At 38.0% G+C, this 23767-nt stretch overlaps 12 non-coding genes across 12 annotated transcripts; all 12 read right to left on the reverse strand.

Annotated features, from left to right (window-relative positions):
- Positions 1 to 1379: 1379 nt before the first annotated feature.
- Positions 1380 to 1469, reverse strand: TRNAY-GUA (transfer RNA tyrosine (anticodon GUA)). The gene is given in 2 exon segments: positions 1380 to 1415; positions 1433 to 1469. It is a non-coding gene; the product is annotated as a tRNA-Tyr (tRNA).
- A 1668-nt stretch (positions 1470 to 3137) lies between these two features.
- TRNAY-GUA (transfer RNA tyrosine (anticodon GUA)) lies at positions 3138 to 3227 on the reverse strand. Its single transcript is given in 2 exon segments — positions 3138 to 3173; positions 3191 to 3227. It is a non-coding gene; the product is annotated as a tRNA-Tyr (tRNA).
- Positions 3228 to 4218: 991 nt separating this feature from the next.
- On the reverse strand, positions 4219 to 4290 carry TRNAE-UUC (transfer RNA glutamic acid (anticodon UUC)). The gene has a single exon. It is a non-coding gene; the product is annotated as a tRNA-Glu (tRNA).
- A 5200-nt stretch (positions 4291 to 9490) lies between these two features.
- Positions 9491 to 9562, reverse strand: TRNAE-UUC (transfer RNA glutamic acid (anticodon UUC)). The gene has a single exon. It is a non-coding gene; the product is annotated as a tRNA-Glu (tRNA).
- Positions 9563 to 11925: 2363 nt separating this feature from the next.
- TRNAY-GUA (transfer RNA tyrosine (anticodon GUA)) lies at positions 11926 to 12015 on the reverse strand. The gene is given in 2 exon segments: positions 11926 to 11961; positions 11979 to 12015. It is a non-coding gene; the product is annotated as a tRNA-Tyr (tRNA).
- A 991-nt stretch (positions 12016 to 13006) lies between these two features.
- Positions 13007 to 13078, reverse strand: TRNAE-UUC (transfer RNA glutamic acid (anticodon UUC)). Its single transcript has one exon. It is a non-coding gene; the product is annotated as a tRNA-Glu (tRNA).
- Positions 13079 to 13683: 605 nt separating this feature from the next.
- On the reverse strand, positions 13684 to 13773 carry TRNAY-GUA (transfer RNA tyrosine (anticodon GUA)). Its single transcript is given in 2 exon segments — positions 13684 to 13719; positions 13737 to 13773. It is a non-coding gene; the product is annotated as a tRNA-Tyr (tRNA).
- Positions 13774 to 15444: 1671 nt separating this feature from the next.
- On the reverse strand, positions 15445 to 15534 carry TRNAY-GUA (transfer RNA tyrosine (anticodon GUA)). The gene is given in 2 exon segments: positions 15445 to 15480; positions 15498 to 15534. It is a non-coding gene; the product is annotated as a tRNA-Tyr (tRNA).
- Positions 15535 to 18741: 3207 nt separating this feature from the next.
- TRNAF-GAA (transfer RNA phenylalanine (anticodon GAA)) lies at positions 18742 to 18814 on the reverse strand. The gene has a single exon. It is a non-coding gene; the product is annotated as a tRNA-Phe (tRNA).
- A 705-nt stretch (positions 18815 to 19519) lies between these two features.
- Positions 19520 to 19592, reverse strand: TRNAF-GAA (transfer RNA phenylalanine (anticodon GAA)). Its single transcript has one exon. It is a non-coding gene; the product is annotated as a tRNA-Phe (tRNA).
- Positions 19593 to 21853: 2261 nt separating this feature from the next.
- TRNAF-GAA (transfer RNA phenylalanine (anticodon GAA)) lies at positions 21854 to 21926 on the reverse strand. The gene has a single exon. It is a non-coding gene; the product is annotated as a tRNA-Phe (tRNA).
- Positions 21927 to 23409: 1483 nt separating this feature from the next.
- Positions 23410 to 23482, reverse strand: TRNAF-GAA (transfer RNA phenylalanine (anticodon GAA)). The gene has a single exon. It is a non-coding gene; the product is annotated as a tRNA-Phe (tRNA).
- Positions 23483 to 23767: the final 285 nt, after the last annotated feature.

Consider the following 23767-nt stretch of genomic DNA (forward strand, 5'->3'; position numbering starts at 1 on the left):
TTAAGATTAAAAATGCTGGAAAATTTTCAACCTCTTCTGCGTTCTCCAATTTAGCTTGACTTTTTTAATTGATGAAAATTTCAGAAATTGTGGTGACAAATTGTCAAACTTTTGCCCAGTGAGACAAAAATGGATTTCTAGTCAATGGTCCACGCTGCCACCACTATTTCTCACAGTACTCTCTGTTTTTACAATGCATCTTCTATGGGTTCAGATCCATGGGATTTCAGAAGTAATATTGTATTTCAGTTCCCATCCGTGGTGTCTTAAACCTGTCCTTTGTATGCTGATTAAGGAAAGCGGAGAAATTCTGGGCACAGAAGCAGACATTATTGGTTTATAAGCATTGGCGTAGTCTAGTTTCATTCAGAACATCCCTACTGCACCATTAAAAAGTTGTGAACTCTCCCTGGAAACCCATTGATCCACAAGTTCAAGAGTTCTTTTTTTTCACATGAAGGATGTGTTACATATAAAATAGGGTTGTCCCACTCGAAATTTGGAAGATGGATGTTGAAATATGGGGTCAGACCAGTTCTGTCCTAATTTTGGATACAGAAATGTTGGGAGGTATATAAATACTGTGGATTTCACCACATCCCATTTATATAACCAAAGCACAGTTTCTCCTGGATTTTGTTGCTGAGATCAACAGAGCATTAAACAAGTGCTACTGTTGCTGCCATTCAAAAAAGCTTCAACTTCCCATACCGGGAGTCGAACCCGGGCCGCCTGGGTGAAAACCAGGAATCCAAACTGCTAGAAAATATGGGACTTTTCCGTTGAGTGTTTCAGCATAGCAGCAGAACAAATATATCATGCTTTGCTGTAATGTATCTTAACTCTCTGTGTATTTTATATTTAACCAGGTGGTGACATGGAGTGGGTTTGGCATGGCCTAAGATGACACTAATTTCATCATCACGCTCCAGACCACTCAGTGATCAGTGAGGTGGGCAATGTTTGATGATGTGATTTGCATCATCACGGCACGTCCCTGACCACTTGCAGATTTGTAAATGCCAATCCAGCAGGATAGGTAACAATGCAATAAATCCATGTGTGATGTCTGTAGGCCACTTTCCAAGAAGTGGAAAAGGTTCTCATTTCCATTTTAATGAGTTGCAAAGAGCTATGGAAAGTATCCCCAGTAACAGAACTCGTGTCTCTATCACCTGCCTCTGCACTGTACTTCAACAGAGCACAGAAACCATAATTGCCCTACTAGAGGCTCAGCAGCATGCAGGATGATTAACAGGCAGCAGAAATGAAAACAAGTTACAGTTTCTCTGACTATTAAAGATAAACAGCATGAGTCATGCATATTTCTGGGTATTTAATATGTCAGAAATTGCCCTCTAAAATGATATGAAAAACTTTCCTTCGAGCTGGAGTTGAACCAGCGACCTAAGGATTTCTGTACCAATTTCCTCTACAGTCCTCTGCTCTACCAGCTGAGCTATCGAAGGATTGTGCTTTAGAGGATTTCTGATGTCATGTGCACTACATCTGACTGAGTGAAAACACAAACAAAATTGAATTATCCATAAAACAGAAAAATTGCTTGTCTAGATAAAGAGATCCACATTTTTATTTCTGGTCTACTTGCTCATCAAAAGTTGTAAAAATTGTCATATTTAATAATTGGTAATACATCATTAAAAGTTTTATTTTTATTTGTTCATTTTGAATTAATTAGCTTCAGAAATAGTTGGGAAAACAGCTTCCTTAGATTTTCCAACTGCAGACGCCTTTACGTCAAGATTAAAAATGCTGGAAAATTTTCAACCTCTTCTGCATTCTCCAATTTAGCTTGACTTTTTTAATTGATGAAAATTCCAGAAATTGTGGTGACAAATTGTCAAACTTTTGCCCAGTGAGACAAAAATGGATTTCTAGTCAATGGTCCACGCTGCCACCACTATTTCTCACAGTACTCTCTGTTTTTACATTGCATCTTCTATGTGTTCAGATCCATGGGATTTCAGAAGTAATAATGTATTTCAGTTCCCATCCATGGTCTCTTAAACCTGTCCTTTGTATGCTGATTAGGGAAAGCGGAGAAATTCTGGGCACAGAAGCAGACATTATTGGTTAATAAGCATTTGCGTAGTCTAGTTTTATTCAGAACATCCCTACTGCACCATTAAAAAGTTGTGAACTCTCCCTGGAAACCCATTGATCCACAAGTTCAAGAGTTCTTTTTTTTCACATGAAGGATGTGTTACATATAAAATAGGGTTGTCCCACTCGAAATTTGGAAGATGGATGTTGAAATATGGGGTCAGACCAGTTCTGTCCTAATTTTGGATACAGAAATGTTGGGAGGTATATAAATCCTGTGGATTTGACCACATCCCATTTCCATAACCAAAGCACAGTTTCTCCTGGATTTTGTTGCTGAGATCAACAGAGCATTAAACAAGTGGTACTGTTGCTGCCATTCAAAAAAGCTTCAACTTCCCATACCGGGAGTCGAACGCAGGCCGCCTGGGTGAAAACCAGGAATCCTAACTGCTAGACCATATGGGACTTTTCCGTTGAGTGTTTCAGCATAGCAGCAGAACAAATATATCATGCTTTGCTGTAATGTATCTTAACTCTCTGTGTATTTCATATTTAACCAGGTGGTGACATGGATTGTGTTTGGCATGGCCTAAGATGACACTAATTTCATCATCACGCTCCAGACCACTCAGTGATTAGTGAGGTGGGCAATGTTTGATGATGTGATTTGCATCATCACGGCACGTCCCTGACCACTTGCAGATTTGTAAATGCCAATCCAGCAGGATAGGTAACAATGCAATAAATCCATGTGTGATGTCTGGAGGCCACTTTCCAAGAAGTGGAAAAGGTTCTCATTTCCATTTTAATGAGTTGCAAAGAGCTATGGAAAGTATCCCCAGTAACAGAACTCGTGTCTCTATCACCTGCCTCTGCACTGTACTTCAACAGAGCACAGAAACCATAATTGCCCTACTAGAGGCTCAGCAGCATGCAGGATGATTAACAGGCAGCAGAAATGAAAACAAGTTACAGTTTCTCTGACTATTAAAGATAAACAGCATGAGTCATGCATATTTCTGGGTATTTAATATGTCAGAAATTGCCCTCTAAAATGATATGAAAAACTTTCCTTCGAGCCGGAGTTTAACCAGCGACCTAAGGATTTCTGTACCAATTTCCTCTACAGTCCTCCGCTCTACCAGCTGAGCTATCGAAGGATTGTGCTTTAGAGAATTTCTGATGTCATGTGCACTACATCTGACTGAGTGAAAACACAAACAGAATTGAAATATCCATAAAACAGAAAAATTGCTTGTCTAGATAAAGAGATGCACATTTTTATTTCTGGTCTACTTGCTCATCAAAAGTTGTAAAAATTGTCATATTTAATAATTGGTAATACATCATTAAAAGTTTGATTTTTATTTGTTCATTTTGAATTAATTAGCTTCAGAAATAGTTGGGAAAACAGCTTCCTTAGATTTTCCAACTGCAGACGCCTTTACGTTAAGATTAAAAATGCTGGAAAATTTTCAACCTCTTCTGCGTTCTCCAATTTAGCTTGACTTTTTTAATTGATGAAAATTCCAGAAATTGTGGTGACAAATTGTCAAACTTTTGCCCAGTGAGACAAAAATGGATTTCTAGTCAATGGTCCACGCTGCCACCACTATTTTTCACAGTCCTCTCTATTTTTACAATGCATCTTCTATGGGTTCAGATCCATGGGATTTCAGAAGTAATATTGTATTTCAGTTCCCATCCGTGGTCTCTTAAACCTGTCCTTTGTATGCTGATTAAGGAAAGCGGAGAAATTCTGGACACAGAAGCAGACATTATTGGTTTGTAAGCATTGGCGTAGTCTAGTTTCATTCAGAACATCCCTACTGCACCATTAAAAAGTTGTGAACTCTCCCTGGAAACCCATTGATCCACAAGTTCAAGAGTTCTTTTTTTTCACATGAAGGATGTGTTACATATAAAATAGGGTTGTCCCACTCGAAATTTGGAAGATGGATGTTGAAATATGGGGTCAGACCAGTTCTGTCCTCATTTTGGATACAGAAATGTTGGGAGGTATATAAATACTGTGGATTTGACCACATCCCATTTCCATAACCAAAGCACAGTTTCTCCTGGATTTTGTTGCTGAGATCAACAGAGCATTAAACAAGTGGTACTGTTGCTGCCATTCAAAAAAGCTTCAACTTCCCATACCGGGAGTCGAACCCGGGCCGCCTGGGTGAAAACCAGGAATCCTAACTGCTAGACCATATGGGACTTTTCTGTTGAGTGTTTCAGCATAGCAGCAGAACAAATATATCATGCTTTGCTGTAATGTATCTTAACTCTCTGTGTATTTCATATTTAACCAGGTGGTGACATGGAGTGGGTTTGGCATGGCCTAAGATGACACTAATTTCATCATCACGCTCCAGACCACTCAGTGATCAGTGAGGTGGGCAATGTTTGATGATGTGATTTGCATCATCACGGCACGTCCCTGACCACTTGCAGATTTGTAAATGCCAATCCAGCAGGATAGGTAACAATGCAATAAATCCATGTGTGATGTCTGTAGGCCACTTTCCAAGAAGTGGAAAAGGTTCTCATTTCCATTTTAATGAGTTGCAAAGAGCTATGGAAAGTATCCCCAGTAACAGAACTCGTGTCTCTATCACCTGCCTCTGCACTGTACTTCAACAGAGCACAGAAACCATAATTGCCCTACTAGAGGCTCAGCAGCATGCAGGATGATTAACAGGCAGCAGACATGAAAACAAGTTACAGATTCTCTGACCATTAAAGATAAACAGCATGAGTCATGCATATTTCTGGGTATTTAATATGTCAGAAATTGCCCTCTAAAATGATATGAAAAACTTTCCTTCGAGCTGGAGATGAACCAGCGACCTAAGGATTTCTGTACCAATTAACTCTACAGTCCTCCGCTCTACCAGCTGAGCTATCAAAGGATTGTGCTTTAGAGGACTTCTGATGTCATGTGCACTACATTTGACTGAGTGAAAACACAAACAAAATTGAATTATCCTTAAAACAGAAAAATTGCTTGTCTTGATAAAGAGATCCACATTTTTATTTCTGGTCTACTTGCTCATCAAAAGTTGTAAAAATTGTCATATTTAATAATTGGTAATACATCATTAAAAGTTTGATTTTTATTTGTTCATTTTGAATTAATTTGCTTCAGAAATAGTTGGGAAAACAGCTTCCTTAGATTTTCCAACTGCAGACGCCTTTCCGTCAAGATTAAAAATGCTGGAAAATTTTCGCCCTCTTCTGCGTTCTCCAATTTAGCTTGACTTTTTTCATTGATGAAAATTCCAGAAATTGTGGTGACAAATTGTCAAACTTTTGCCCAGTGAGACAAAAATGGATTTCTAGTCAATGGTCCACGCTGCCACCACTATTTCTCACAGTACTCTCTGTTTTTACAATGCATCTTCTATGGGTTCAGATCCATGGGATTTCAGAAGTAATATTGTATTTCAGTTCCCATCCATGGTCTCTTAAACCTGTCCTTTGTATGCTGATTAAGGAAAGCGGAGAAATTCTGGGCACAGAAGCAGACATTATTGGTTTATAAGCAATTGCGTAGTCTAGTTTCATTCAGAACATCCCTACTGCACCATTAAAAAGTTGTGAACTCTCCCTGGAAACCCATTGATCCACAAGTTCAAGAGTTCTTTTTTTTCACATGAAAGATGTATTACATATAAAATAGGGTTGTCCCACTCGAAATTTGGAAGATGGATGTTGAAATATGGGGTCAGACCAGTTCTGTCCTAATTTTGGATACAGAAATGTTGGGAGGTATATAAATCCTGTGGATTTGACCACATCCCATTTCCATAACCAAAGCACAGTTTCTCCTGGATTTTGTTGCTGAGATCAACAGAGCATTAAACAAGTGGTACTGTTGCTGCCATTCAAAAAAGCTTCAACTTCCCATACCGGGAGTCGAACGCGGGCCGCCTGGGTGAAAACCAGGAATCCTAACTGCTAGACCATATGGGACTTTTCCGTTGAGTGTTTCAGCATAGCAGCAGAACAAATATATCATGCTTTGCTGTAATGTATCTTAACTCTCTGTGTATTTCATATTTAACCAGGTGGTGACATGGAGTGTGTTTGGCATGGCCTAAGATGACACTAATTTCATCATCACGCTCCAGACCACTCAGTGATCAGTGAGGTGGGCAATGTTTGATGATGTGATTTGCATCATCACGGCACGTCCCTGACCACTTGCAGATTTGTAAATGCCAATCCAGCAGGATAGGTAACAATGCAATAAATCCATGTGTGATGTCTGGAGGCCACTTTCCAAGAAGTGGAAAAGGTTCTCATTTCCATTTTAATGAGTTGCAAAGAGCTATGGAAAGTATCCCCAGTAACAGAACTCATGTCTCTATCACCTGCCTCTGCACTGTACTTCAACAGAGCACAGAAACCATAATTGCCCTACTAGAGGCTCAGCAGCATGCAGGATGATTAACAGGCAGCGGAAATGAAAACAAGTTACAGTTTCTCTGACTATTAAAGATAAACAGCATGAGTCATGCATATTTCTGGGTATTTAATATGTCAGAAATTGCCCTCTAAAATGATATGAAAAACTTTCCTTCGAGCCAGAGTTGAACCAGCGACCTAAGGATTTCTGTACCAATTTCCTCTACAGTCCTCCGCTCTACCAGCTAAGCTATCAAAGGATTGTGCTTTAGAGGACTTCTGATGTCATGTGCACTACATCTGACTGAGTGAAAACACAAACAAAATTGAATTATCCTTAAAACAGAAAAATTGCTTGTCTAGATAAAGAGATCCACATTTTTATTTCTGGTCTACTTGCTCATCAAAAGTTGTAAAAATTGTCATATTTAATAATTGGTAATACATCATTAAAAGTTTGATTTTTATTTGTTCATTTTGAATTAATTAGCTTCAGAAATAGTTGGGAAAACAGCTTCCTTAGATTTTCCAACTGCAGACGCCTTTACGTCAAGATTAAAAATGCTGGAAAATTTTCGCCCTCTTCTGCGTTCTCCAATTTAGCTTGACTTTTTTCATTGATGAAAATTCCAGAAATTGTGGTGACAAATTGTCAAACTTTTGCCCAGTGAGACAAAAATGGATTTCTAGTCAATGGTCCACGCTGCCACCACTATTTCTCACAGTACTCTCTGTTTTTACAATGCATCTTCTATGGGTTCAGATCCATGGGATTTCAGAAGTAATATTGTATTTCAGTTCCCATCCGTGGTCTCTTAAACCTGTCCTTTGTATGCTGATTAAGGAAAGCGGAGAAATTCTGGGCACAGAAGCAGACATTATTGGTTTGTAAGCATTTGCGTAGTCTAGTTTCATTCAGAACATCCCTACTGCACCATTAAAAAGTTGTGAACTCTCCCTGGAAACCCATTGATCCACAAGTTCAAGAGTTCTTTTTTTTCACATGAAGGATGTGTTACATATAAAATAGGGTTGTCCCACTCGAAATTTGGAAGATGGATGTTGAAATATGGGGTCAGACCAGTTCTGTCCTAATTTTGGATACAGAAATGTTGGGAGGTATATAAATACTGTGGATTTCACCACATCCCATTTCCATAACCAAAGCACAGTTGCTCCTGGATTTTGTTGCTGAGATCAACAGAGCATTAAACAAGTGGTACTGTTGCTGCCATTCAAAAAAGCTTCAACTTCCCATACCGGGAGTCGAATCCGGGCCGCCTGGGTGAAAACCAGGAATCCTAACTGCTAGACCATATGGGACTTTTCCGTTGAGTGTTTCAGCATAGCAGCAGAACAAATATATCATGCTTTGCTGTAATGTATCTTAACTCTGTGTATTTCATATTTAACCAGGTGGTGACATGGAGTGGGTTTGGCATGGCCTAAGATGACACTAATTTCATCATCACGCTCCAGACCACTCAGTGATCAGTTAGGTGGGCAATGTTTGATGATGTGATTTGCATCATCACGGCATGTCCCTGACCACTTGCAGATTTGTAAATGCCAATCCAGCAGGATAGGTAACAATGCAATAAATCCATGTGTGATGTCTGTAGGCCACTTTCCAAGAAGTGGAAAAGGTTCTCATTTCCATTTTAATGAGTTGCAAAGAGCTATGGAAAGTATCCCTAGTAACAGAACTCGTGTCTCTATCACCTGCCTCTGCACTGTACTTCAACAGAGCACAGAAACCATAATTGCCCTACTAGAGGCTCAGCAGCATGCAGGATGATTAACAGGCAGCAGAAATGAAAACAAGTTACAGTTTCTCTGACTATTAAAGATAAACAGCATGAGTCGTGCATATTTCTGGGTATTTAATATGTCAGAAATTGCCCTCTAAAATGATATGAAAAACTTTCCTTTGAGCTGGAGTTGAACCAGCGACCTAAGGATTTCTGTACCAATTTCCTCTACAGTCCTCTGCTCTACCAGCTGAGCTATCGAAGGATTGTGCTTTAGAGGATTTCTGATGTCATGTGCACTACATCTGACTGAGTGAAAACACAAACAGAATTGAAATATCCATAAAACAGAAAAATTGCTTGTCTAGATAAAGTGATCCACATTTTTATTTCTGGTCTACTTGCTCATCAAAAGTTGTAAAAATTGTCATATTTAATAATTGGTAATACATCATTAAAAGTTTGATTTTTATTTGTTCATTTTGAATTAATTAGCTTCAGAAATAGTTGGGAAAACAGCTTCCTTAGATTTTCCAACTGCAGACGCCTTTACGTCAAGATTAAAAATGCTGGAAAATTTTCAACCTTTTCTGCGTTCTCCAATTTAGCTTGACTTTTTTAATTGATGAAAATTCCAGAAATTGTGGTGACAAATTGTCAAACTTTTGCCCAGTGAGACAAAAATGGATTTCTAGTCAATGGTCCACGCTGCCACCACTATTTCTCACAGTACTCTCTGTTTTTACAATGCATCTTCTATGGGTTCAGATCCATGGGATTTCAGAAGTAATATTGTATTTCAGTTCCCATCCGTGGTGTCTTAAACCTGTCCTTTGTATGCTGATTAAGGAAAGCGGAGAAATTCTGGGCACAGTAGCAGACATTATTGGTTTATAAGCATTTGCGTAGTCTAGTTTCATTCAGAACATCCCTACTGCACCATTAAAAAGTTGTGAACTCTCCCTGGAAACCCATTGATCCACAAGTTCAAGAGTTCTTTTTTTTCACATGAAGGATGTGTTACATATAAAATAGGGTTGTCCCACTCGAAATTTGGAAGATGGATGTTGAAATATGGGGTCAGACCAGTTCTGTCCTAATTTTGGATACAGAAATGTTGGGAGGTATATAAATACTGTGGATTTTACCACATCCCATTTCCATAACCAAAGCACAGTTTCTCCTGGATTTTGTTGCTGAGATCAACAGAGCATTAAACAAGTGGTACTGTTGCTGCCATTCAAAAAAGCTTCAACTTCCCATACCGGGAGTCAAACCCGGGCCGCCTGGGTGAAAACCAAGAATCCTAACCGCTAGACCATATGGGACTTTTTTGGTGAGTGTTTCAGCATAGCAGCAGAACAAATATATCATGCTTTGCTGTAATGTATCTTAACTCTCTGTGTATTTCATATTTAACCAGGTGGTGACATGGAGTGGGTTTGGCATGGCCTAAGATGACAATAATTTCATCATCACGCTCCAGACCACTCAGTGATCAGTGAGGTGGGCAATGTTTGATGATGTGATTTGTATCATCACGGCACGTCCCTGACCACTTGCAGATTTGTAAATGCCAATCCAGCAGGATAGGTAACAATGCAATAAATCCATGTGTGATGTCTGGAGGCCACTTTCCAAGAAGTGGAAAAGGTTCTCATTTCCATTTTAATGAGTTGCAAAGAGCTATGGAAAGTATCCCCAGTAACAGAACTCGTGTCTCTATCACCTGCCTCTGCACTGTACTTCAACAGAGCACAGAAACCATAATTGCCCTACTAGAAGCTCAGCAGCATGCAGGATGATTAACAGGCAGCAGAAATGAAAACAAGTTACAGTTTCTCTGACTATTAAAGATAAACAGCATGAGTCATGCATATTTCTGGGTATTTAATATGTCAGAAATTGCCCTCTAAAATGATATGAAAAACTTTCCTTCAAGCTGGAGTTGAACCAGTGACCTAAGGATTTCTGTACCAATTTCCTCTACAGTCCTCCGCTCTACCAGCTGAGCTATCGAAGGATTGTGCTTTAGAGGATTTCTGATATCATGTGCACTACATCTGACTGAGTGAAAACACAAACAGAATTGAATTATCCATAAAACAGAAAAATTGCTTGTCTAGATAAAGAGATCCACATTTTTATTTCTGGTCTACTTGCTCATCAAAAGTTGTAAAAATTGTCATATTTAATAATTGGTAATACATCATTAAAAGTTTGATTTTTATTTGTTCATTTTGAATTAATTAGCTTCAGAAATAGTTGGGAAAACAGCTTCCTTAGATTTTCCAACTGCAGACGCCTTTACGTTAAGATTAAAAATGCTGGAAAATTTTCAACCTCTTCTGCGTTCTCCAATTTAGCTTGACTTTTTTAATTGATGAAAATTCCAGAAATTGTGGTGACAAATTGTCAAACTTTTGCCCAGTGAGACAAAAATGGATTTCTAGTCAATGGTCCACGCTGCCACCACTATTTTTCACAGTCCTCTCTATTTTTACAATGCATCTTCTATGGGTTCAGATCCATGGGATTTCAGAAGTAATATTGTATTTCAGTTCCCATCCGTGGTCTCTTAAACCTGTCCTTTGTATGCTGATTAAGGAAAGCGGAGAAATTATGGGCACAGAAGCAGACATTATTGGTTTGTAAGCATTGGCGTAGTCTAGTTTCATTCAGAACATCCCTACTGCACCATTAAAAAGTTGTGAACTCTCCCTGGAAACCCATTGATCCACAAGTTCAAGAGTTCTTTTTTTTCACATGAAGGATGTGTTACATATAAAATAGGGTTGTCCCACTCGAAATTTGGAAGATGGATGTTGAAATATGGGGTCAGACCAGTTCTGTCCTCATTTTGGATACAGAAATGTTGGGAGGTATATAAATACTGTGGATTTGACCACATCCCATTTCCATAACCAAAGCACAGTTTCTCCTGGATTTTGTTGCTGAGATCAACAGAGCATTAAACAAGTGGTACTGTTGCTGCCATTCAAAAAAGCTTCAACTTCCCATACTGGGAGTCGAACCCGGGCCACCTGGGTGAAAACCAGGAATCCTAACTGCTAGACCATATGGGACTTTTCTGTTGAGTGTTTCAGCATAGCAGCAGAACAAATATATCATGCTTTGCTGTAATGTATCTTAACTCTCTGTGTATTTCATATTTAACCAGGTGGTGACATGGAGTGGGTTTGGCATGGCCTAAGATGACACTAATTTCATCATCACGCTCCAGACCACTCAGTGATCAGTGAGGTGGGCAATGTTTGATGATGTGATTTGCATCATCACGGCACGTCCCTGACCACTTGCAGATTTGTAAATGCCAATCCAGCAGGATAGGTAACAATGCAATAAATCCATGTGTGATGTCTGTAGGCCACTTTCCAAGAAGTGGAAAAGGTTCTCATTTCCATTTTAATGAGTTGCAAAGAGCTATGGAAAGTATCCCCAGTAACAGAACTCGTGTCTCTATCACCTGCCTCTGCACTGTACTTCAACAGAGCACAGAAACCATAATTGCCCTATTAGAGGCTCAGCAGCATGCAGGATGATTAACAGGCAGCAGAAATGAAAACAAGTTACAGTTTCTCTGACTATTAAAGATAAACAGCATGAGTCATGCATATTTCTGGGTATTTAATATGTCAGAAATTGCCTTCTAAAATGATATGAAAAACTTTCCTTCGAGCCGGAGTTGAACCAGCGACCTAAGGATTTCTGTACCAATTTCCTCTACAGTCCTCCGCTCTACCAGCTGAGCTATCGAAGGATTGTGCTTTAGAGGATTTCTGATGTCATGTGCACTACATCTGACTGAGTGAAAACACAAACAAAATTGAATTATCCATAAAACAGAAAAATTGCTTGTCTAGATAAAGAGATCCACATTTTTATTTCTGGTCTACTTGCTCATCAAAAGTTGTAAAAATTGTCATATTTAATAATTGGTAATACATCATTAAAAGTTTTATTTTTATTTGTTCATTTTGAATTAATTAGCTTCAGAAATAGTTGGGAAAACAGCTTCCTTAGATTTTCCAACTGCAGACGCCTTTACGTCAAGATTAAAAATGCTGGAAAATTTTCAACCTCTTCTGCATTCTCCAATTTAGCTTGACTTTTTTAATTGATGAAAATTCCAGAAATTGTGGTGACAAATTGTCAAACTTTTGCCCAGTGAGACAAAAATGGATTTCTAGTCAATGGTCCACGCTGCCACCACTATTTCTCACAGTACTCTCTGTTTTTACATTGCATCTTCTATGTGTTCAGATCCATGGGATTTCAGAAGTAATATTGTATTTCAGTTCACATCCGTAGTCTCTTAAACCTGTCTTTTATATGCTGATTAAGGAAAGAGGAGAAATTCTGGGCACAGAAGCAGACATTATTGGTTAATAAGCATTTGCGTAGTCTAGTTTTATTCAGAACATCCCTACTGCACCATTAAAAAGTTGTGAACTCTCCCTGGAAACCCATTGATCCACAAGTTCAAGAGTTCTTTTTTTTCACATGAAGGATGTGTTACATATAAAATAGGGTTGTCCCACTCGAAATTTGGAAGATGGATGTTGAAATATGGGGTCAGACCAGTTCTGTCCTAATTTTGGATACAGAAATGTTGGGAGGTATATAAATCCTGTGGATTTGACGACATCCCATTTCCATAACCAAAGCACAGTTTCTCCTGGATTTTGTTGCTGAGATCAACAGAGCATTAAACAAGTGGTACTGTTGCTGCCATTCAAAAAAGCTTCAACTTCCCATACCGGGAGTCGAACCCGGGCCACCTGGGTGAAAACCAGGAATCCTAACTGCTAGACCATATGGGACTTTTCTGTTGAGTGTTTCAGCATAGCAGCAGAACAAATATATCATGCTTTGCTGTAATGTATCTTAACTCTCTGTGTATTTCATATTTAACCAGGTGGTGACATGGAGTGGGTTTGGCATGGCCTAAGATGACACTAATTTCATCATCACGCTCCAGACCACTCAGTGATCAGTGAGGTGGGCAATGTTTGATGATGTGATTTGCATCATCACGGCACGTCCCTGACCACTTGCAGATTTGTAAATGCCAATCCAGCAGGATAGGTAACAATGCAATAAATCCATGTGTGATGTCTGTAGGCCACTTTCCAAGAAGTGGAAAAGGTTCTCATTTCCATTTTAATGAGTTGCAAAGAGCTATGGAAAGTATCCCCAGTAACAGAACTCGTGTCTCTATCACCTGCCTCTGCACTGTACTTCAACAGAGCACAGAAACCATAATTGCCCTATTAGAGGCTCAGCAGCATGCAGGATGATTAACAGGCAGCAGAAATGAAAACAAGTTACAGTTTCTCTGACTATTAAAGATAAACAGCATGAGTCATGCATATTTCTGGGTATTTAATATGTCAGAAATTGCCTTCTAAAATGATATGAAAAACTTTCCTTCGAGCCGGAGTTGAACCAGCGACCTAAGGATTTCTGTACCAATTTTCTCTACAGTCCTCCGCTCTACCAGCTGAGCTATCGAAGGATTGTGCTTTAGAGGATTTCTGATGTCATGTGCACTACATCTGACTGAGTGAAAACACAAACAAAATTGAATTATCCATAAAACAGAAAAATTGCTTGTCTAGATAAAGAGATCCACATTTTTATTTCTGGTCTACTTGCTCATCAAAAGTTGTAAAAATTGTCATATTTAATAATTGGTAATACATCATTAAAAGTTTTATTTTTATTTGTTCATTTTGAATTAATTAGCTTCAGAAATAGTTGGGAAAACAGCTTCCTTAGATTTTCCAACTGCAGACGCCTTTACGTCAAGATTAAAAATGCTGGAAAATTTTCAACCTCTTCTGCATTCTCCAATTTAGCTTGACTTTTTTAATTGATGAAAATTCCAGAAATTGTGGTGACAAATTGTCAAACTTTTGCCCAGTGAGACAAAAATGGATTTCTAGTCAATGGTCCACGCTGCCACCACTATTTCTCACAGTACTCTCTGTTTTTACATTGCATCTTCTATGTGTTCAGATCCATGGGATTTCAGAAGTAATATTGTATTTCAGTTCACATCCGTAGTCTCTTAAACCTGTCTTTTATATGCTGATTAAGGAAAGAGGAGAAATTCTGGGCACAGAAGCAGACATTATTGGTTAATAAGCATTTGCGTAGTCTAGTTTTATTCAGAACATCCCTACTGCACCATTAAAAAGTTGTGAACTCTCCCTGGAAACCCATTGATCCACAAGTTCAAGAGTTCTTTTTTTTCACATGAAGGATGTGTTACATATAAAATAGGGTTGTCCCACTCGAAATTTGGAAGATGGATGTTGAAATATGGGGTCAGACCAGTTCTGTCCTAATTTTGGATACAGAAATGTTGGGAGGTATATAAATCCTGTGGATTTGACTACATCCCATTTCCATAACCAAAGCACAGTTTCTCCTGGATTTTGTTGCTGAGATCAACAGAGCAGGCATTAAACAAGTGGTACTGTTGCTGCCATTCAAAAAAGCTTCAACTTCCCATACCGGAAGTCAAACCCGGGCCGCCTGGGTGAAAACCAGGAATCCTAACCGCTAGACCATATGGGACTTTTCCATTGAGTGTTTCAGCATAGCAGCAGAACAAATATATCATGCTTTGCTGTAATGTATCTTAACTCTCTGTGTATTACATATTTAACCAGGTGGTGACATGGAGTGGGTTTGGCATGGCCTATGATGACACTAATTTCATCATCACGCTCCAGACCACTCAGTGATCAGTGAGGTGGGCAATGTTTGATGATGTGATTTGCATCATCACGGCACGTCCCTGACCACTTGCAGATTTGTAAATGCCAATCCAGCAGGATAGGTAACAATGCAATAAATCCATGTGTGATGTCTGGAGGCCACTTTCCAAGAAGTGGAAAAGGTTCTCATTTCCATTTTAATGAGTTGCAAAGAGCTATGGAAAGTATTCCCAGTAACAGAACTCGTGTCTCTATCACCTGCCTCTGCACTGTACTTCAACAGAGCACAGAAACCATAATTGCCCTACTAGAGGCTCAGCAGCATGCAGGATGATTAACAGGCAGCAGAAATGAAAACAAGTTACAGTTTCTCTGACTATTAAAGATAAACAGCATGAGTCATGCATATTTCTGGGTATTTAATATGTCAGAAATTGCTCTCTAAAATTATATGAAAACTTTCCTTCGAGCCGGAGTTGAACCAGCGACCTAAGGATTTCTGTACCAATTTCCTCTACAGTCCTCCACTCTACCAGCTGAGCTATCAAAGGATTGTGCTTTAGAGGACTTCTGATGTCATGTGCACTACATCTGACTGAGTGAAAACACAAACAGAATTGAATTATCCTTAAAACAGAAAAATTGCTTGTCTAGATAAAGAGATCCACATTTTTATTTCTGGTCTACTTGCTCATCAAAAGTTGTAAAAATTGTCATGTTTAATAATTGGTAATACATCATTAAAAGTTTTATTTTTATTTGTTCATTTTGAATTAATTAGCTTCAGAAATAGTTGGGAAAACAGCTTCCTTAGATTTTCCAACTGCAGACGCCTTTACGTCAAGATTAAAAATGCTGGAAAATTTTCAACCTCTTCTGCATTCTCCAATTTAGCTTGACTTTTTTAATTGATGAAAATTCCAGAAATTGTGGTGACAAATTGTCAAACTTTTGCCCAGTGAGACAAAAATGGATTTCTAGTCAATGATCCACGCTGCCACCACTATTTCTCACAGTACTCTCTGTTTTTACAATGCATTTTCTATGGGTTCAGATCTATGGGATTTCAGAAGTAATATTGTATTTCAGTTCACATCCGTGGTCTCTTAAACCTGTCCTTTGTATGCTTATTAAGGAAAGCGGAGAAATTCTGGGCACAGAAGCAGACATTATTGGTTTGTAAGCATTTGCGTAGTCTAGTTTCATTCAGAACATCCCTACTGCACCATTAAAAAGTTGTGAACTCTCCCTGGAAACCCATTGATCCACAAGTTCAAGAGTTCTTTTTTTTCACATGAAGGATGTGTTACATATAAAATAGGGTTTTCCCACTCAAAATTTGGAAGATGGATGTTGAAATATGGGGTCAGACCAGTTCTGCCCTAATTTTGGATACAGAAATGTTGGGAGGTATATAAATCCTGTGGATTTGACCACATCCCATTTCCATAACCAAAGCACAGTTTAACCTGGATTTTGTTGCTGAGATAAACAGAGCAGGCATTAAACAAGTGGTACTGTTGCTGCCATTCAAAAAAGCTTCAACTTCCCATACCGGAAGTCAAACCCGGGCCACCTGGGTGAAAACCAGGAATCCTAACTGCTAGACCATATGGGACTTTTCCATTGAGTGTTTCAGCATAACAGCACAACAAATATATCATGCTTTGCTGTAATGTATCTTAACTCTCTGTGTATTACATATTTAACCAGGTGGTGACATGGAGTGGGTTTGGCATGGCCTATGATGACACTAATTTCATCATCACGCGCCAGACCACTCAGTGATCAGTGAGGTGGGCAATGTTTGATGATGTGATTTGCATCATCACGGCACGTCCCTGACCATTTGCAGATTTGTAAATGCCAATCCAGCAGGATAGGTAACAATGCAATAAATCCATGTGTGATGTCTGGAGGCCACTTTCCAAGAAGTGGAAAAGGTTCTCATTTCCATTTTAATGAGTTGCAAAGAGCTATGGAAAGTATCCCCAGTAACAGAACTCGTGTCTCTATCACCTGCCTCTGCACTGTACTTCAACAGAGCACAGAAACCATAATTGCCCTACTAGAGGCTCAGCAGCATGCAGGATGATTAACAGGCAGCAGAAATGAACACAAGTTACGGATGACATTATGGAATTTCATCTTGAAATTACTTCCAGTTCGAACTTTTCACTTCAAAAAACACCTGTTCAAACATGCCAAAACCCAGGATTGAACCAGGGACCTTCAGATCTTCAGTCTAACGCTTTCCCAGCTGAGCTATTTCAGCCAGCTTGGAAGAAGAATGTATTCACAATTTCGGATTACTGTAATGATTTCAAATGAATAAGCTTTAATTAGCTACAGGTACTTTCTCATTCTAAATTTCATTGGAATTTAAGGTGAGTCCATGAAAATCATGAACACCTTAGTATCTGCTGCTGCATTGCAGGTAAGTATTGTTAATTTTAGTTTTATTGTTCAGTGGAAGGCTAGGGCTCATTAATCTTCTCTCCTGTAGTAGAAGAGAGAGAAAGCCCCAGAAATTGAAAGCCAACAATCCTTTGGATCTTCAACCTAACTTTCTCCAAACTGAGTCATGCCAGGAAGATTACACAAGGTTATATAACAGTTTTTCCTTTCATCATGATTGCTTTGAATGTAAACATAGCATTCCATAGCAGTTTTTATACTGTATGTTCACCCATCACAAAACCTTTATTTTATAATAGAAGCATTGATGCAAAATGCTGAGAAATTTTATCATTGAGATAATTACAATTGCATAAAGAGTCAAGCCCGGACTACTGAAATCATGGACACTTTTTATCCTGTATTTCTGGACAGTGTTATTAAATGAAATGTTCTGATTATTTGAAAGATGGGGCTGAATATTCTTCTTTGCTAAGAAAAATTGGTGGATGACATTATGGAATTTCATCTTGAAATTACTTCCAGTTCGAGCTTTTCACTTCAAAAAACACCTGTTCAAACATGCCGAAACCCAGGATCGAACCAGGGACCTTTAGATGTTCAGTCTAATGCTCTCCCAGCTGACCTATTTCGGCCAGCTTGGAAGATGAATGTATTTACAATTTCGGATTACTATAATGATTTCAAATGAATAAGCTTTAATTAGCTACAGGTACTTTATCATTCTAAATTTCATTGGAATTTAAGGTGAGTCCATGAAAATCATGAACACCTTAGTATCTGCTGCTGCATTGCAGGTAAGTATTGTTAATTTTAGTTTTATTGTTCAGTGGAAGGCTAGGGCTCATTAATCTTCTCTCCTGTAGTAGAAGAGAGAGAAAGCCCCAGAAATTGAAAGCCAACAATCCTTTGGATCTTCAACCTAACTTTCTCCAAACTGAGTCATGCCAGGAAGATTACACAAGGTTATATAACAGTTTTTCTTTTTCTCATGATTGCTTCGAATGTAAACATAGCATTTCATAGCAGTTTTTATACTGTATGTTCACCCATCACAAAACCTTTATTTTATAATAGAAGCTTTGATGGAAAATGCTGAGAAATTTTATCATTGAGATAATTACAATTGCATAAAGAGTCAAGCCCGGACTACTGAAATCATGGACACTTTTTATCCTGTATTTCTGGACAGTGTTATTAAATAAAATGTTCTGATTATTTGAAAGATGGGGCTGAATATTCTTCTTTGCTAAGAAAAATTGGTGGATGACATTATGGAATTTCATCTTGAAATTACTTCCAGTTCGAGCTTTTCACTTCAAAAAAAACCTGTTCAAACATGCCGAAACCCGGGATCGAACCAGGGACCTTTAGATCTTCAGTCTAACGCTCTCCCAGCTGAGCTATTTCGGCCAGCTTGGAAGATGAATGTATTCACAATTTCGGATTACTATAATGATTTTAAATGAATAAGCTTTAATTAGCTACAGGTACTTTCTCATTCTAAATTTCATTGGAATTTAAGGTGAGTCCATGAAAATCATGAACACCTTAGTATCTGCTGCTGCATTGCAGGTAAGTATTGTTAATTTTAGTTTTATTGTTCAGTGGAAGGCTAGGGCTCATTAATCTTCTCTCCTGTAGTAGAAGAGAGAGAAAGCCCCAGAAATTGAAAGCCAACAATCCTTTGGATCTTCAACCTAACTTTCTCCAAACTGAGTCATGCCAGGAAGATTACACAAGGTTATATAACAGTTTTTCCTTTCATCATGATTGCTTCGAATGTAAACATAGCATTCCATAGCAGTTTTTATACTGTATGTTCACCCATCACAAAACCTTTATTTTATAATAGAAGCTTTGATGGAAAATGCTGAGAAATTTTATCATTGAGATAATTACAATTGCATAAAGAGTCAAGCCCGGACTACTGAAATCATGGACACTTTTTATCCTGTATTTCTGGACAGTGTTATTAAATAAAATGTTCTGATTATTTGAAAGATGGGGCTGAATATTCTTCTTTGCTAAGAAAAATTGGTGGATGACATTATGGAATTTCATCTTGAAATTACTTCCAGTTCGAGCTTTTCACTTCAAAAAACACCTGTTCAAACATGCCAAAACCCGGGATCGAACCAGGGACCTTTAGATCTTCAGTCTAACGCTCTCCCAGCTGAGCTATTTCGGCCAGCTTGGAAGATGAATGTATTCACAATTTCGGATTACTATAATGATTTTAAATGAATAAGCTTTAATTAGCTACAGGTACTTTCTCATTCTAAATTTCATTGGAATTTAAGGTGAGTCCATGAAAATCATGAACACCTTAGTATCTGCTGCTGCATTGCAGGTAAGTATTGTTAATTTTAGTTTTATTGTTCAGTGGAAGGCTAGGGCTCATTAATCTTCTCTCCTGTAGTAGAAGAGAGAGAAAGCCCCAGAAATTGAAAGCCAACAATCCTTTGGATCTTCAACCTAACTTTCTCCAAACTGAGTCATGCCAGGAAGATTACACAAGGTTATATAACAGTTTTTCCTTTCATCATGATTGCTTTGAATGTAAACATAGCATTCCATAGCAGTTTTTATACTGTATGTTCACCCATCACAAAACCTTTATTTTATAATAGAAGCATTGATGCAAAATGCTGAGAAATTTTATCATTGAGATAATTACAATTGCATAAAGAGTCAAGCCCGGACTACTGAAATCATGGACACTTTTTATCCTGTATTTCTGGACAGTGTTATTAAATGAAATGTTCTGATTATTTGAAAGATGGGGCTGAATATTCTTCTTTGCTAAGAAAAATTGGTGGATGACATTATGGAATTTCATCTTGAAATTACTTCCAGTTCGAGCTTTTCACTTCAAAAAACACCTGTTCAAACATGCCGAAACCCAGGATCGAACCAGGGACCTTTAGATGTTCAGTCTAATGCTCTCCCAGCTGACCTATTTCGGCCAGCTTGGAAGATGAATGTATTTACAATTTCGGATTACTATAATGATTTCAAATGAATAAGCTTTAATTAGCTACAGGTACTTTATCATTCTAAATTTCATTGGAATTTAAGGTGAGTCCATGAAAATCATGAACACCTTAGTATCTGCTGCTGCATTGCAGGTAAGTATTGTTAATTTTAGTTTTATTGTTCAGTGGAAGGCTAGGGCTCATTAATCTTCTCTCCTGTAGTAGAAGAGAGAGAAAGCCCCAGAAATTGAAAGCCAACAATCCTTTGGATCTTCAACCTAACTTTCTCCAAACTGAGTCATGCCAGGAAGATTACACAAGGTTATATAACAGTTTTTCTTTTTCTCATGATTGCTTCGAATGTAAACATAGCATTTTATAGCAGTTTTTATACTGTATGTTCACCCATCACAAAACCTTTATTTTATAATAGAAGCTTTGATGGAAAATGCTGAGAAATTTTATCATTGAGATAATTACAATTGCATAAAGAGTCAAGCCCGGACTACTGAAATCATGGACACTTTTTATCCAGTATTTCTGGACAGTGTTATTAAATAAAATGTTCTGATTATTTGAAAGATGGGGCTGAATATTCTTCTTTGCTAAGAAAAATTGGTGGATGACATTATGGAATTTCATCTTGAAATTACTTCCAGTTCGAGCTTTTCACTTCAAAAAACACCTGTTCAAACATGCCGAAACCCAGGATCGAACCAGGGACCTTTAGATCTTCAGTCTAACGCTCTCCCAGCTGAGCTATTTGGGCCAGCTTGGAAGATGAATGTATTCACAATTTCGGATTACTATAATGATTTTAAATGAATAAGCTTTAATTAGCTACAGGTACTTTCTCATTCTAAATTTCATTGGAATTTAAGGTGAGTCCATGAAAATCATGAACACCTTAGTATCTGCTGCTGCATTGCAGGTAAGTATTGTTAATTTTAGTTTTATTGTTCAGTGGAAGGCTAGGGCTCATTAATCTTCTCTCCTGTAGTAGAAGAGAGAGAAAGCCCCAGAATATGAAAGCCAACAATCCTTTGGATCTTCAACCTAACTTTCTCCAAACTGAGTCATGCCAGGAAGATTACACAAGGTTATATAACAGTTTTTCTTTTCATCATGATTGCTTTGAATGTAAACATAGCATTTCATAGCAGTTTTTATACTGTATGTTCACCCATCACAAAACCTTTATTTTATAATAGAAGCATTGATGCAAAATGCTGAGAAATTTTATCATTGAGATAATTACAATTGCATAAAGAGACAAGCCCGGACTACTGAAATCATGGACACTTTTTATCCTGTATTTCTGGACAGTGTTATTAAATGAAATGTTCTGATTATTTGAAAGATGGGGCTGAATATTCTTCTTTGCTAAGAAAAATTGGTGGATGACATTATGGAATTTCATCTTGAAATTACTTCCAGTTCGAGCTTTTCACTTCAAAAAACACCTGTTCAAACATGCCGAAACCCGGGATTGAACCAGGGACCTTTAGATCTTCAGTCTAACGCTCTCCCAGCTGAGCTATTTCGGCCAGCTTGGAAGATGAATGTATACACAATTTCGGATTACTATAATGATTTCAAATGAATAAGCTTTAATTAGCTACAGGTACTTTCTCATTCTAAATTTCATTGGAATTTAAGGTGAGTCCATGAAAATCATGAACACCTTAGTATCTGCTGCTGCATTGCAGGTAAGTATTGTTAATTTTAGTTTTATTGTTCAGTGGAAGGCTAGGGCTCATTAATCTTCTCTCCTGTAGTAGAAGAGAGAGAAAGCCCCAGAAATTGAAAGCCAACAATCCTTTGGATCTTCAACCTAACTTTCTCCAAACTGAGTCATGCCAGGAAGATTACACAAGGTTATATAACAGTTTTTCCTTTCATCATGATTGCTTCGAATGTAAACATAGCATTTCATAGCAGTTTTTATACTGTATGTTCACCCATCACAAAACCTTTATTTTATAATAGAAGCATTGATGCAAAATGCTGAGAAATTTTATCATTGAGATAATTACAATTGCATAAAGAGTCAAGACCGGACTATTGAAATCATGGACACTTTTTATCCTGTATTTCTGGACAGTGTTATTAAATGAAATGTTCTGATTATTTGAAAGATGGGGCTGAATATTCTTCTTTGCTAAGAAAAATTGGTGGATGACATTATGGAATTTCATCTTGAAATTACTTCCAGTTTGAGCTTTTCACTTCAAAAAACACCTGTTCAAACATGCCGAAACCCAGGATCGAACCAGGGACCTTTAGATCTTCAGTCTAACGCTCTCCCAGCTGAGCTATTTCGGCCAGCTTGGAAGATGAATGTATTCACAATTTCGGATTACTATAATGATTTCAAATGAATAAGCTTTAATTAGCTACAGGTACTTTCTCATTCTAAATTTCATTGGAATTTAAGGTGAGTCCATGAAAATCATGAACACCTTAGTATCTGCTGCTGCATTGCAGGTAAGTATTGTTAATTTTAGTTTTATTGTTCAGTGGAAGGCTAGGGCTCATTAATCTTTTCTCCTGTAGTAGAAGAGAGAGAAAGCCCCAGAAATTGAAAGCCAACAATCCTTTGGATCTTCAACCTAACTTTCTCCAAACTGAGTCATGCCAGGAAGATTACACAAGGTTATATAACAGTTTTTCCTTTCATCATGATTGCTTTGAATGTAAACATAGCATTTCATAGCAGTTTTTATACTGTATGTTCACCCATCACAAAACCTTTATTTTATAATAGAAGCATTGATGCAAAATGCTGAGAAATTTTATCATTGAGATAATTACAATTGCATAAAGAGTCAAGCCCGGACTACTGAAATCATGGACATTTTTTATCCTGTATTTCTGGACAGTGTTATTAAATAAAATGTTCTGATTATTTGAAAGATGGGGCTGAATATTCTTCTTTGCTAAGAAAAATTGGTGGATGACATTATGGAATTTCATCTTGAAATTACTTCCAGTTCGAGCTTTTCACTTCAAAAAACACCTGTTCAAACATGCCGAAACCCGGGATCGAACCAGGGACCTTTAAATCTTCAGTCTAACGCTCTCCCAGCTGAGCTATTTCGGCCAGCTTGGAAGATGAATGTATTCACAATTTCGGATTACTATAATGATTTCAAATGAATAAGCTTTAATTAGCTACAGGTACTTTCTCATTCTAAATTTCATTGGAATTTAAGGTGAGTCCATGAAAATCATGAACACCTTAGTATCTGCTGCTGCATTGCAGGTAAGTATTGTTAATTTTAGTTTTATTGTTCAGTGGAAGGCTAGGGCTCATTAATCTTCTCTCCTGTAGTAGAAGAGAGAGAAAGCCCCAGAAATTGAAAGCCAACAATCCTTTGGATCTTCA

This window comes from Mixophyes fleayi, chromosome 3 (genome assembly GCF_038048845.1).
Source record: "Mixophyes fleayi isolate aMixFle1 chromosome 3, aMixFle1.hap1, whole genome shotgun sequence".
NCBI classification, from domain to species: domain Eukaryota; kingdom Metazoa; phylum Chordata; class Amphibia; order Anura; family Limnodynastidae; genus Mixophyes; species Mixophyes fleayi.